The 4040-nt window shown below is 49.3% G+C and overlaps 12 non-coding genes across 12 annotated transcripts; all 12 read left to right on the top strand.

The window, feature by feature from the left end:
* The first annotated feature begins 330 nt into the window (after positions 1-330).
* Positions 331-449, top strand: LOC116008964. Its single transcript, XR_004096308.1, has one exon. It is a non-coding gene; the product is annotated as a 5S ribosomal RNA (ribosomal RNA).
* Positions 450-586: 137 nt separating this feature from the next.
* Positions 587-705, top strand: LOC116008756. The gene has a single exon (XR_004096116.1). It is a non-coding gene; the product is annotated as a 5S ribosomal RNA (ribosomal RNA).
* A 311-nt stretch (positions 706-1016) lies between these two features.
* LOC116008898 lies at positions 1017-1134 on the top strand. The gene has a single exon (XR_004096248.1). It is a non-coding gene; the product is annotated as a 5S ribosomal RNA (ribosomal RNA).
* Positions 1135-1271: 137 nt separating this feature from the next.
* LOC116008993 lies at positions 1272-1389 on the top strand. The gene has a single exon (XR_004096335.1). It is a non-coding gene; the product is annotated as a 5S ribosomal RNA (ribosomal RNA).
* A 137-nt stretch (positions 1390-1526) lies between these two features.
* LOC116008923 lies at positions 1527-1645 on the top strand. Its single transcript, XR_004096270.1, has one exon. It is a non-coding gene; the product is annotated as a 5S ribosomal RNA (ribosomal RNA).
* Positions 1646-1782: 137 nt separating this feature from the next.
* LOC116008922 lies at positions 1783-1901 on the top strand. Its single transcript, XR_004096269.1, has one exon. It is a non-coding gene; the product is annotated as a 5S ribosomal RNA (ribosomal RNA).
* Positions 1902-2038: 137 nt separating this feature from the next.
* Positions 2039-2157, top strand: LOC116008790. Its single transcript, XR_004096148.1, has one exon. It is a non-coding gene; the product is annotated as a 5S ribosomal RNA (ribosomal RNA).
* A 137-nt stretch (positions 2158-2294) lies between these two features.
* On the top strand, positions 2295-2413 carry LOC116008252. Its single transcript, XR_004095647.1, has one exon. It is a non-coding gene; the product is annotated as a 5S ribosomal RNA (ribosomal RNA).
* Positions 2414-2981: 568 nt separating this feature from the next.
* On the top strand, positions 2982-3100 carry LOC116008921. Its single transcript, XR_004096268.1, has one exon. It is a non-coding gene; the product is annotated as a 5S ribosomal RNA (ribosomal RNA).
* Positions 3101-3229: 129 nt separating this feature from the next.
* LOC116008920 lies at positions 3230-3348 on the top strand. The gene has a single exon (XR_004096267.1). It is a non-coding gene; the product is annotated as a 5S ribosomal RNA (ribosomal RNA).
* Positions 3349-3477: 129 nt separating this feature from the next.
* LOC116008881 lies at positions 3478-3595 on the top strand. Its single transcript, XR_004096232.1, has one exon. It is a non-coding gene; the product is annotated as a 5S ribosomal RNA (ribosomal RNA).
* Positions 3596-3732: 137 nt separating this feature from the next.
* On the top strand, positions 3733-3851 carry LOC116008190. The gene has a single exon (XR_004095588.1). It is a non-coding gene; the product is annotated as a 5S ribosomal RNA (ribosomal RNA).
* The last annotated feature ends 189 nt before the right edge of the window (positions 3852-4040 follow it).

Here is a 4040-nt window from a genome sequence, read left to right as displayed (position 1 = left end):
TAAGCGTGCTTGGGCGAGAGTAAGTACTAGGATGGTGACCCCCTGGGAAGTCCTCGTGTTGCATCCCCTACCCTCTTTTTAATTTTTCTTTTAAACCGCTGGACCGCTCGCTAAGGGTAGTATCCTTTTAAACCGCTAAACCGCTAAGCGAGAGAAGTTGCGTATCCTTTTAAACCGCTAAACCGCTAAGCGAGAGAAGTTGCGCGGAGATAGATGGTGCTAAACCGCTAAGCGAGAGAAGTTGCGCGGAGATAGATGGTCAAGTACATTTTCCGCGCAGTACATGCGCGGAGATAGATGGTCAAGTACATTTTCCGCGCAGTACATGACGGATGCGATCATACCAACACTAATGCATCGGATCCCATTAGAACTCTGAAGGTAAGCGTGCTTGGGCGAGAGTAGTATTAGGATGGGTGACCCCCTGGGAAGTCCTCGTGTTGCTTTTTACACCCTCTTTTTAATTTTTCTTTTAAACCGCTGGACCGCTCGCTAAGGGTACTATCCTTTTAAACCGCTAAACCGCTAAGCGAGAGAAGTTGCGCGGAGATAGATGGTCAAGTACATTTTCCGCGCAGTACATGACGGATGCGATCATACCAACACTAATGCACCGGATCCCATTAGAACTCTGAAGCTAAGCGTGCTTGGGCGAGAGTAGTATTAGGATGGGTGACCCCCTGGGAAGTCCTCGTGTTGCTTCCCCCACCCTCTTTTTAATTTTTCTTTTAAACCGCTGGACCGCTCGCTAAGGGTACTATCCTTTTAAACCGCTAAGCGAGAAAAGTTGCGCGGAGATAGAGGGTCAAGTACATTTTGCGCGTAGTACATGACGGATGCGATCATACCAGCACTAATGCACCGGATCTCATCAGAACTCCGAAGTCAAGCTAATTTTTCTTTTAAACCGCTGGACCGCTCGCTAAGGATACTATCCTTTTAAACCGCTAAACCGCTAAGCGAGAGAAGTTGCGCGGAGAGAGAGGGTCAAGTACATTTTGCGCGCAGTACATGACGGATGCGATCATCCCAGCACTAATGCACCGGATCCCATCAGAACTCCGAAGTGAAGCGTTCTTGGGCTAGAGTAGTACTAGGATGGTGACCCCCTGGGAAGTCCTCGTGTTGCATCCCCTACCCTCTTTTTAATTTTTCTTTTAAACCGCTGGACCGCTCGCTAAGGGTACTATCCTTTTAAACCGCTAAACCGCTAAGCGAGAGAAGTTGCGTGGAGAGAGAGGGTCAAGTACATTTTGCGCGCAGTACATGACGGATTCGATCATACCAGCACTAATGCACCGGCTCCCATCAGAACTCCGAAGTGAAGCGTTCTTGGGCTAGAGTAGTACTAGGATGGTGACCCCCTGGGAAGTCCTCGTGTTGCATCCCCCACCCTCTTTTTAATTTTACTTTTAAACCGCTGGACCGCTCGCTAAAGGTACTATCCTTTTAATCCGCTAAACCGCTAAGCGAGAGAAGTTGCGCGGAGAGAGAGGGTCAAGTACATTTTGCGCGCAGTACATGACGGATGCCATCATACTAGCACTAATGCACCGGATCCCATCAGAACTCCAAAGTTAAGCGTGCTTGGGCGAGTGTACTACTAGGATGGGTGACCTCCTGGCAAGTCCTCGTGTTGCATCCCCCACCCTCCTTTTAATTTCTCTTTTAAACCGCTGGACCGCTCGCTAAAGGTACTATCCTTTTAATCCGCTAAACCGCTAAGCGAGAGAAGTTGCGCGGAGAGAGAGGGTCAAGTACATTTTGCGCGCAGTACATGACGGATGCCATCATACTAGCACTAATGCACCGGATCCCATCAGAACTCCAAAGTTAAGCGTGCTTGGGCGAGTGTACTACTAGGATGGGTGACCTCCTGGCAAGTCCTCGTGTTGCATCCCCCACCCTCTTTTTAATTTTACTTTTAAACCGCTGGACCGCTCGCTAAAGGTACTATCCTTTTAATCCGCTAAACCGCTAAGCGAGAGAAGTTGGGCGGGGAGAGAGGGGCAAGGACATTTTGCGCGCAGTACATGACGGATGCGATCATACCAACACTAATGCACCGGATCCCATTAGAACTCTGAAGCTAAGCGTGCTTGGGCGAGAGTAGTATTAGGATGGGTGACCCCTTGGGAAGTCCTCGTGTTGCTTCCCCCACCCTCTTTTTAATTTTTCTTTTAAACCGCTGGACCGCTCGCTAAGGGTACTATCCTTTTAAACCGCTAAACCGCTAAGCGAGAGAAGTTGCGCGGAGAGAGAGGGTCAAGTACATTTTGCGCGCAGTACGTGACGGATGCGATCATACCAGCACTAATGCACCGGATCCCATCAGAACTCCGAAGTTAAGCGTGCTTGGGCGAGAGTAGTACTAGGATGGGTGACCCCCTGGGAAGTCCTCGTGTTGCATCCCCCACCCTCTTTTTAATCTTTCTTTTAAACCGCTGGACCGCTCGCTAAGGGTACTATCCTTTTAAACCGCTAAACCGGCTAAGCGAGAGAAGTTGCGCGGAGATAGAGGGTCAAGTACATTTTGCGCGTAGTACATGACGGATGCGATCATACCAGCACTAATGCACCGGATCCATCAGAACTCCGAAGTCAAGCTAATTTTTCTTTTAAACCGTACTAGGATTGGTGACCCCCTGGGAAGTCCTCGTGTTGCATCCCCTACCCTCTTTTTAATTTTTCTTTTAAACCGCTGGACCGCTCGCTAAGGGTACTATCCTTTTTAACCGCTAAACCGCTAAGCGAGAGAAGTTGCGCGGAGAGAGAGGGTCAAGTACATTTTGCGCGCAGTACATGACGGATGCGATCATCCCAGCACTAATGCACCGGATCCCATCAGAACTCCGAAGTCAAGCTAATTTTTCTTTTAAACCGCTGGACCGCTCGCTAAGAGTACTATCCTTTTAAACCGCTAAGCGAGATAAGTTGCGCGGAGAGAGAGGGTCAAGTACATTTTGCGCGCAGTACATGACGGATGCCATCATACTAGCACTAATGCACCGGATCCCATCAGAACTCCAAAGTTAAGCGTGCTTGGGCGAGTGTACTACTAGGATGGGTGACCTCCTGGCAAGTCCTCGTGTTGCATCCCCCACCTTCCTTTTAATTTCTCTTTTAAACCGCTGGACCGCTCGCTAAGAGTACTATCCTTTTAAACCGCTAAGCGAGATAAGTTGCACGGAGAGAGAGGGTCAAGTACATTTTGCGCGCAGTACATGACGGATGCCATCATACTAGCACTAATGCACCGGATCCCATCAGAACTCCAAAGTTAAGCGTGCTTGGGCGAGTGTACTACTAGGATGGGTGACCTCCTGGCAAGTCCTCGTGTTGCATCCCCCACCTTCCTTTTAATTTCTCTTTTAAACCGCTGGACCGCTCGCTAAGAGTACTATCCTTTTAAACCGCTAAGCGAGATAAGTTGCACGGAGAGAGAGGGTCAAGTACATTTTGCGCGCAGTACATGACGGATGCAAACATACCAGCACTAATGCACCGGATCCCATCAGAACTCCGAAGTGAAACGTGCTTGGGCGAGAGTAGTACTAGGATTGTGACCCCCTGGGAAGTCCTCGTGTTGCATCCCCCAACCTCTTTTTAATTTTTCTTTTAAACCGCTGGACCGCTCGCTAAGGGTACTATCCTTTTAAACCGCTAAACCGCTAAGCGAGAGAAGTTGCGCGGAGAGAGAGGGTCAAGTACATTTTGCGCGCAGTACATGACGGATGCGATCATACCAGCACTAATGCACCGGATCCCATCAGAACTCCGAAGTTAAGCGTGCTTGGGTGAGAGTAGTACTAGGATGGGTGACCCCCTGGGAAGTCCTCGTGTTGCATCCCCTACCCTCTTTTTAATTTTTCTTTTAAACCGCTGGACCGCTCGCTAAGGGTACTATCCTTTTAAACCGCTAAACCGCTAAGCGAGAGAAGTTGAGCGGAGATAGATGGTCAAGTACATTTTCCGCGCAGTACATGACGGATGCGACCAGACCAACACTAATGCACCGGATCACATTAGAACTCTGAAGT

The sequence above is a fragment of the Ipomoea triloba genome, chromosome 16 (genome assembly GCF_003576645.1).
Source record: "Ipomoea triloba cultivar NCNSP0323 chromosome 16, ASM357664v1".
In the NCBI taxonomy this organism is placed as follows: Eukaryota; Viridiplantae; Streptophyta; class Magnoliopsida; order Solanales; family Convolvulaceae; genus Ipomoea; species Ipomoea triloba.
Note: the sequence above shows the minus strand (reverse complement) of the source record. Positions and strands in the feature narration are given on the sequence as shown.